This window comes from Selaginella moellendorffii, unplaced genomic scaffold (genome assembly GCF_000143415.4).
Source record: "Selaginella moellendorffii unplaced genomic scaffold, v1.0 SELMOscaffold_80, whole genome shotgun sequence".
NCBI lineage: Eukaryota > Viridiplantae > Streptophyta > Lycopodiopsida > Selaginellales > Selaginellaceae > Selaginella > Selaginella moellendorffii.
The window spans coordinates 116,876-126,875 of NW_003314341.1; positions in this window are offsets into that span (position 1 = coordinate 116,876).

Genomic DNA, 10,000 nt, shown 5'->3' on the forward strand with positions numbered 1-10,000 from the left:
GAGTTGGCTCGCTTGCCAGGGTCACGTCGTGGCGCTTCGATGGCTCCCCTTGTGTGCCTCACCTTGTGGGCTTCCCGTGCCCACCGGCCGAAGGAAACGGTGCTCAGCTGCTCTGGTGGCAAGCACGTGCAGCATCCGTCCAGGTGTTACCCGATCGGCGATCCAGACGCGGAACTCCCGACGTGGAATGCCTGGGCAGTGTCGCATGTGTGAGTGCTCGTGGCCTTTGGCCGGTGGCGTGGGGGGGGCCTCCCCAGTATTGATGGGGGGTGGGGTTGTGCAAGGGTTCTCGGCTGCGGAGAGCCTCGGCGTGGCTTCCCTGGCACCCACTCCAGCGTTTGGCAGAGTCGTGCTGTGCGGTCCATGGGCATGGCCTTGGGACCACATCCGCACGCCTGTCGGGCGAGGGGGAGGGAGGCAGCAGTGTGGTCCTCCGGGCTTCCAAGGGAGGCGAGCCTCGGGGGCGGCACGGCTGCTTGGCAAGGGCCAGCGTCACGCGGCGGGAAAGGGGAGGGGCCCCCACCTGCCGTGCGACGGAGGGAGGAAGGGGGGAGGACTCTCCCGGGCCCGAAGCGCACGGAGAAGGCGCAGGCTGAGCCTCAGCCTGCGCGTGCGTGAGGGAGGGGGGGAAGGCCCTGCCCGCCTGCCACGTGGCACGGAAAAGGGGGGGAGGGGGAAAAAAAAGTGGCCCGGAATGTCTGGGGCCCAAAACGCGCGATTTTTCGCGAAAAGTTGGGAAGGTACCACGTGTTCCGCGGGCTTTTTTTGGGGCCCGAAACGCGTGATTTTTCACGAAAAGTCGGGGAGGTACCCCACATTTCGCGGGGCGCGTTTTGGGGCCCAAAACGCGCGATTTTTCGCGAGAAGTTGCAAGGGTACCACGTGTTCCGCGGGCTTTTTTTGGGGCCCAAAACACGCGATTTTTCACGAAAAGTCGGGGAGGTACCCCACATTTTGCAGCGCGCGTTTTGGGCCCCAAAACGCGGTCTTCGTGAATTGTTGGGGAGGTACCACATGTCCCGCGGGCGTGCTTTTTGGCGCCCAAAAAGAACACGGGATTGTGGAGGTACGCTGCAGCTTTGGATCAAGCTGCCCCACACTATAAGAGTAGGGGGAGTGTGAAATATTTCAGAGTGGGTTCAAACCGTGACTATGGTGTAAGGAACCGACTCCCCGAGATGTCGTAGGCTAAAGGATCCCCAAAAGCTTGACCAAAATGACAAAGAGTTCATCGGATGGGACCAAGTCGAGGATCGAGTCCAAGACCGACTCTAGGACCGAGTTCGAGATAGAGTCCGGAATCGAGTCCGAGACCGACTCGGAGACCGAGTTCGAGTCCGAGTTCGAGACCGAGTTCGAGACGGAGTCCGGATCCGAAATCGGGTCCGAGACCGAGTCCGAGGTCGAGTCCGAGGTCGGGTCCGAGGTCGGGTCCGAGATCGAGTCTGTAATCGAGTCCGAACCCGAATCCGAAGTCGGATCCGAAAACGGGTCCGAGATCGAGCCAGAGACTAAGTCCAAATACTAATACGGGTCAAGGGGTGAAAGCCCAAAGCGTGCGTCTCCCAGGGGGGGGGGGCTGCAGGGGGTTCCAAAAGTATAGTAGGGATAGTGAGGTCCAGGAACCAGTTTAGAAGGGACTCTCCAGTTGGGCTTCCAAACCGACTTGAGGTTGGGACTGGGACCGAGGGGCCTTGGGTGGGAGTGAGCATGGACTTGGCTGGTGCCGGAGGGGCCATCCAAGGAAGTGCTCAAGAGCAGCTCCCACTCCCGAAAGGGAAACCGATTGCGGTGCTCCCGGCTCAGGTGGAGTGGTGCCCCACTTGAGTACCTTGTGGCTCATTGGTCCTCGCCCTTCCGGGGGCTTGGGCCTTTCCTTCGGGATGGAAGAGGGGGGGTAGAGGTACCCATACCGGGCCGTTAGGCCATGGTGTTTCACCCCGACGTCCCGAAGCAAGTGCTGCACCCAAGGCTTGGGATTTAGAGGGTCCCATGATCAAGCCTTGTGATACCTTGGGGTGTTAGGAATCTGGAGGCTTGGTGTGCTTGGCTGCTTGTGCCTGCGGGGAGTGTAGCCGAACCTTAAGTCCAGTCTAACCCGGGGAGGGGGATTGGGAAAGATTTGGGAATCCGTAGATGGATGGCTAACACTCCGTTGCTCGTGCAGTAAGTAGTTGAAACCAAGTAGGAGCTGGCACCATAGGCGAGAACCTTGGCGAGGGAACTTAGCACAAGCCAAGGCGGAGTTGGTCGGATAGGCGAGGTAAGCTGGCAAATTGGAAAGGAAAAATTTGTGGCTTACAATTTGGTATCGGAGCCTCTTCCTCAGTTCTAGCGAAGGATAGAGGCGGATTGCTGGGAGATGGCAAGGGCAGGACGTAAGCGAACCCAGGCGGAGACGGAACCTCCTCCAGAGCTGGAGCCTCCGGTTGAACAGGAGGCTATGGATGAGGAATCGTTGCATGAGGAGGACTCCAGTGAGGCAACTTCCAAACAGGAGTCCGGTGGTGAGGTTCGGTCGTCCAAGGCTCGATTGGACATTCTAGAAGGACAATTGGCACAGACCAATACCCTGCTAGAGACTCTCGTACGCAAGCTAAAGCGTGACGAGAAGCGGATGAAAAAGCGAAAGACTGCGGATGCTGGCAGCGCAGAAGGTGCGGACCCTTCGGTAGGGACTGAGGCAAAACCAGACAAGGTCGAACAGACCGAAGTGGAATCAGTCCCTCAGGCAGTTCCCAAGTACAAACCGAAGCCCCCACCGGTCTTCAAGGGAGTGAACGACTATAAGGTGGTGGAGGATTGGTTTTACGATATGGAGGACTACTTCCGAGCGTTGCGATTACCGAGCTCGGAGAAGGTCCCATGTGCAAAACCATACTTGGCAGATAATGCCAAGTCTTGGTGGAGAACAACAGAGGCCAACGAAGGACCGGTGGCCACTTGGGAAATGATGAAGGCGAGGATCCGCGCGACATACGTTCCTCCGAATGCCACTCTGCATCTGAGAGATGAGCTGAGTAGGCTGAAGCAGACTGGAACCATCAAGGAATATGTGAATGGGTTCATGGCAAAGAGGATACTTGTCACGGACATGGGGGATATGGATGCGTTCCATGCCTTTATATCAGGTTTACAAACCTGGGCTCGCGGTGAGGTGATGCGCTGGAACCCGACCAACTACAAGGAAGCGTTGGATGCGGCCATCAAGGTGCATTTCAACGATAACCTGCGAAAGGGGAACACGACGGGGTCGGGATCCACGTTTCACAAAGGGGCCAAACCGAGGGGAACATATAGCAGGGGGAAATTCAAGAAGAGTTTCTCTAAGAATGAGTCCTCGGGATTCCGGAAAGGCAAATCCGGTGGCCAGCGAGCAAGTACGTGGGGGAGTCAAGCGAAAAGGGACAAACCCACGGATAAGAAGGTCAAGTCATATAGCAGCGTGGGAAACAACGTATGCTACAACTGCGGTGAAGCGGGACACTTTTCGAGGGAATGTCCCTACCCGAAGAAGGCCAGAGCCAATATGGCCATCAAGTCGGGTGAAGTCCAAAATGAGGTATGTGATCCAGTCCCTAACTCAAAGTTACTCATTACACGAGCAACTTTGGTAGAGAGTCGTTCGCGACATCTACTAGCCCTCCGAGGGAAGCTCGGAGGTAGCTTTGTTAAGATCCTTATTGACACGGGTGCTTCGGATAATTTTGTGGCTGCAGACATAGTCCGGCAAGCCGGACTAACGGTGCAGCGGCTAGGCGAACCAAGGACTATAGAGTTTGTTCAAGGTAGCCAAAGCACCGATGAGGTACTTCGACAAGCGAGAGTCGAAGTGGGGACTTGGAAGGTGGACATGGATTTCACCGTGTTGGAAATGGCGGGATTTGACGTGATCTTCGGAATGGACTGGTTCAATCGATTCGTGGTAGCCCTGCATGGTCAAGGTAGAAACCTTGTGGTACTGGCGAATGCCCAAGGAAGAAGATCTAGGGTGGAAGCCCAGGATCTAAAGGTAGGGCAAAGCAAGGCCAAAGAATCCTGCTTAAACCTGGTGTCCACGAGAGGACAACTCACTAAAGGAACTAAGGCAGCCTTTTTGTGCTTACTCTCGGTGAAGAGTGACAAAAAGACAAGAACGGAAGAAGTGCCTTTAGTGATCCAGCGAGTGTTGGACCAATTCCAGGATACCATGCCGGAGGAGCTACCAGCGGGGTTGCCCCCCGCACGACCGATAGAACATAAGATTGAGCTGGTCGAGGGCGCTGAGGCGGTGGTTCGTCCACCCTATCGTTTGAACGAAAAGGAACTCAAGGAGCTCAAGTGCCAACTAGAGGAGTTGGTGGACAAAGGGTATGTTAGGTTGAGCAAGTCGCCGTATGGGGTGCCGGTATTATTTGTGAAAAAGAAAGATGGATCTATGCGCATGTGCATAGATTACCGGTTGCTCAACAAGTATACCAAGAAGAACAAGTACCCTTTGCCAAGGATTGAGGACCTGTTCGATAGGTTGGGAAAGGCAAAATACTTCTCGAGGATTGACCTAAGGTCAGGATACTACCAGATCAGGGTAGCTGAGGAAGATGTCGAGAAGACAACCTGTCGAACAAGGTATGGGAGCTTTGAGTTTCTAGTGATGCCCTTTGGGCTGTGCAATGCGCCGGCAACGTTTTCGGCGTTGATGAACCACATCTTTGTACCCTATCTGGATCACTTCGTGGTCGTCTATATTGACGACATCCTGATCTATAGCGAGACGCTAGAGGAGCATGCCGAACACTTGGCGAAGGTGTTTGAGAAACTAAGGGAACACAAACTGTATGCTAAAGAGAGCAAATGTGACTTTGCTCAACAAGAGGTAAAGTTTCTCGGGCATGTGGTGGGCCAGGACGGGCTCAAGGTGGACCCGGAGAAGGTCCAAGCGATCCAGGAATGGGAGCGACCATCGAATGTACATGAGTTGAGGGCATTCCTGGGGCTATGCAACTACTATCGAAAGTTTATCAGACACTATTCGAGAGTAGCCCTGCCCTTAACGGACCAAACAGGAAAAGGGAAGATGGTATGGACAGGCAGAATGCGAGGCGGCATTCGTCCACCTCAAAGGGAAGTTGAGGAAGGCTCCCGTATTGGCATCACCAGACTTTGGTAAGGACTTTGAGGTAGAAACGGATGCTTCGGACTTTGCGTTGGGCGCAGTTTTGAAGCAGGACAACCATCCGGTAGCGTTCTTCTCGAAGAAGCTGGACAAGGCTCAACGGAAGTGGCCTGCCCACGAGAAGGAATTGTTTGCGGTGGTCAAGGCACTCAAGGAGTGGCGACACTACCTTGGGAGGCACTTCAAGGTTTACACGGACAATGTGGCAACGAAACACTTCTTGTCACAGCCCGACCTAAGGGGGAAACAAGGTCGGTGGGCCAATGCCTTGGCTGAGTTTGATTGCGAGATTCTGTACAAGCCTGGGAAGAGCAACATCGTGGCAGATGCGCTAAGTCGAAAAGCGAGCTTGAGGTTGGCAATATCCAGCGCAACAGCAACCTTCTAGGACGATGTGCGGACAGCATATGAGAACGATGGTCTAGCACAAGAAGTGTTGCTGAGGAATCTAGAGGCACGGGAAGCTCACCAGAGAGGTGAGCTGCCAACGGAAGAGAAAACGGGCTATGCGGAACGCAACGGACTCATCTATTACAAGCAAACGAGGGTGTATGTTCCAGAAGGGGAACTAAGGAAGGTGGCCTTAGAAGAGTGTCATGACGGACCTCTTGCGGGACACGGCGGAGTGCCCAAGACAATGGGCTTACTCAAAAGGAAGTACCATTGGCCAGATATGGCTAAGGACGTCCAAGACTATGTAAAGACATGCCCAACATGTCAGCAGGTAAAAGCCGTGACTAAGGCTAGTGGGGGCTTGTTGCAAAGCATCCCCATTCCAGATCGCCCGTGGAAATGTCTTACGATGGACTTCATCACGGGACTCCCCCCAAGCGAGGGGTTTGATGCGATATTCGTGGTGGTGGACCGATTTTCGAAAATGGCACATTTCATACCCACCACAACGGACGTGAATGCGGAAGGTGTGGCGAAGCTGTTCTTCGAACAAGTGGTTCGAGTGCGGGGAAGGCCGGAAGAGATTATCTCAGATCGAGATAAGATCTTCACCAGTAGGTTTTGGAGGACTCTCCTGGAACAGTATCGCACCAAGTTGAAATTCAGCACAGCCTATCACCCACAGACAGGTATGGGGTATTGAGTCAAGTTGTTGGCACTAACACTTCTTGACAGACGGACAAACGGAAAGGGTGAATAGGCAGCTGGAGGATTATTTGCGATGCTATGTCTCGGGAGACCAGACCGATTGGGTAAGTCATTTGGGACTTGCGGAAATGTGTTATAACAACTCACCACATTCGAGTATCGGGGTGAGTCCATGGGAAGTCATCAATGGGCGAGCTATTGAAGGTCCTGTGGAACTCGGCGTGGCCGAGTATCATGGAGAGTTGCCCGCAGTGGAGGCATTCACGGCGGAAAGACTCAGCATTTGGAATCTAGTGAGGGATTCCTTGGAACGGGCTCAACAAAGGCAAACCAAATACGCGAACCAGAAGCGTCGGGAGGTAGAGTTCCAAGCTGGGGAGAAGGTGTGGCTGAACACCAAGAACCTCAGACTACCAAGTGGGATCAGCCGAAAGTTGACCCAAAGGTAAAGATGCATGTATTCCCGTAAATGAATTGATCTTGAGTTCCTTAAGCAGGTTCGCGGGGCCTTACGAGATTGAGGCACGAATCGGTAAAGTGGCTTACCGACTCCGACTTCCTCGAGAGATGGGGAAGATGCACCCAGTGTTCCACGTGAACTTACTCAAGCCGTACTTTGAGGATCCGCTTCGCAAGGACCACGTGAGACCTTTACCTGAGGTTATCCAAGGGGAAGAGGAATACGAAGTCGAGGCCATCCTCAATGCGCGCAAGAGCAAGCGACAAGGACGCGAGGTGAGAGAGTTCCATGTGAAGTGGAAAGGTTTTCCACACTGCGAAGCAACATGGGAACCGGAGGAGAACCTAGCGAACGCGCGAGATCTAGTGGAGGAATTTCTGCAAGGCAGAACTCTATGTACTTATGCAAAATTCAATTAAAAATATATCAGTTTGCAAAGTTGAGCTAATGGCATATGTTGGGACCCGAAGGCGCGCCAAAGGTAAGCTAATTAGCATGGGTTGGATAGGTCGACCAGGCGTAGGGCACTACGCCCGACTCCCCGCGGGGATGTCGAATCCGTAGACGTATTCTACGGAGGTTGGGTTCGAGTCCCAACCCCCTAGTAAAGCAAGGCTGGGTTCAAGTCCCGACCCTATACTAGGGCGTGGTGAAGTGAGGAATATAGGGACACCTATATTCCGTTGTCATGGGCTCTTGGCCGGGGAGGCTAACTTAGGCACACCGCTAAGTGGGGGGATGCCCCCGGAGACATGGACAACAAGTCGTAGGATAAAACGAGACGTTCGATGTGGGCATCGAACTTCTTCTATGGGTGGTGGAGTTGTAAGGAACCGACTCCCCGAGATGTCGTAGGCTAAAGGATCCCCAAAAGCTTGACCAAAATGACAAAGAGTTCATCGGATGGGACCAAGTCGAGGATCGAGTCCAAGACCGACTCTAGGACCGAGTTCGAGATAGAGTCCGGAATCGAGTCCGAGACCGACTCGGAGACCGAGTTCGAGTCCGAGTTCGAGACCGAGTTCGAGACGGAGTCCGGATCCGAAATCGGGTCCGAGACCGAGTCCGAGGTCGAGTCCGAGGTCGGGTCCGAGGTCGGGTCCGAGATCGAGTCCGTAATCGAGTCCGAACCCGAATCCGAAGTCGGATCCGAAAACGGGTCCGAGATCGAGCCAGAGACTAAGTCCAAATACTAATACGGGTCAAGGGGTGAAAGCCCAAAGCGTGCGTCTCCCAGGGGGGGGGGGCTGCAGGGGGTTCCAAAAGTATAGTAGGGATAGTGAGGTCCAGGAACCAGTTTAGAAGGGACTCTCCAGTTGGGCTTCCAAACCGACTTGAGGTTGGGACTGGGACCGAGGGGCCTTGGGTGGGAGTGAGCATGGACTTGGCTGGTGCCGGAGGGGCCATCCAAGGAAGTGCTCAAGAGCAGCTCCCACTCCCGAAAGGGAAACCGATTGCGGTGCTCCCGGCTCAGGTGGAGTGGTGCCCCACTTGAGTACCTTGTGGCTCATTGGTCCTCGCCCTTCCGGGGGCTTGGGCCTTTCCTTCGGGATGGAAGTGGGGGGGTAGAGGTACCCATACCGGGCCGTTAGGCCACGGTGTTTCGCCCCGACGTCCCGAAGCAAGTGCTGCACCCAAGGCTTGGGATTTAGAGGGTCCCATGATCAAGCCTTGTGATACCTTGGGGTGTTAGGAATCTGGAGGCTTGGTGTGCTTGGCTGCTTGTGCCTGCGGGGAGTGTAGCCGAACCTTAAGTCCAGTCTAACCCGGGGAGGGGGATTGGGAGAGATTTGGGAATCCGTAGATGGATGGCTAACACTCCGTTGCTCGTGCAGTAAGTAGCTGAAACCAAGTAGTAGCTGACACCATAGGCGAGAACCTTGGCGAGGGAACTTAGCACAAGCCAAGGCGGAGTTGGTCGGATAGGTGAGGTAAGCTGGCAAATTGGAAAGGAAAAATTTGTGGCTTACATATGGCACTGGATCCCATCAGACCTCCAAAGTTAAGCGTCCCTGGGCTTGAATAGTACTGGGCTGGGTGACCACCCGGGAAGTCCAAGTGACCCCCTCTTTTTGTTTTATTCCTTACAAGTCATTTATTTTTGTAAGATCACTGTTTTAATATATAAACTTTGAGTATTTTTCCATAGCATATAAGTGTATGGTCCTTAAATACTACTTACAATTGTCAATGTAAGGTGTGTTTGCCAAATTGTGTCATTAGTTAGTTATTAACTAGGATATAAGTCACAAAGAATGTGTTGTGACTGTCACCACGTGGCATGGCAAGCAAGTCCAAACATATGTATTTCACATGGCATACAAGGACGCTAAACTCTAACTATGAGAACAAGCCAAAGGGCATGCCACGTGTCAATGTGACACACATTGAAAACCATAAAACTCACCAAAGCACATGCCACGTGTCAATGTGGCACACATTGAAAACCATAAAACTCTGAGCACAAACCAAAGTGCATGCCATGTGTCAATGTGGCACACATTGAAAACCATAAAACTCTATGAGATCAAACCAAAGGCCATGCCACGTGTCAAAATAAAACTCGGATATATCCAGCGCCAGACACATCTGGGGCCCGGCATATCGGGTGCCCGACATGTACGGGGCCCGACATATCGGGTGCCCGACATGTCCGGGGCCCGACATATCGGGTGCCCGACATGTCCGGGGCCCGATATGTCTGGGGCCGGATATATCGGGTGCCCGACATTTCCGGGGCCGGACATATCGGGGCCCGGACATGTCCGGGGCCGGACATATCGGGTGCCCGACATGTCCGGGGCCGGATATGTCCGGGGGCCCGACATATCGGGTGCCCGACATGTTCGGGGCCGGAGATATCGGGGCCCGGACATGTCCGGGGCCCGATATATCTGGGGCCCGACATCTCTGGGGCCCGACATATCGGGTGCCCGACATATCCGGGGCCCGACATGTCCGGGGCCGGATATGTCGGGGCCCGGATATGTCTGGGTGCCCGACATGTCCGGGGCCCGATATATCTGGGGCCGGACATATCGGGTGCCCGACATATCTGGGGCCCGACATGTCCGGGGCCCGACATATCCAGGGCCTGAGGTATGCCACATGGCATACAAGTGCAGAAGAGGTACCTTCCAATGTCATGTCACGTGGCATGCAACCTCAAAGGTGCCACCTCTCCAAGGGTTTGTCACGTGACATGCAACCTCCAAGATGCCACCTTTCCAAGGGTTTGCCACGTGGCATCCATAGGTACCACCTCTCCAAGGGTTTGTCACGTG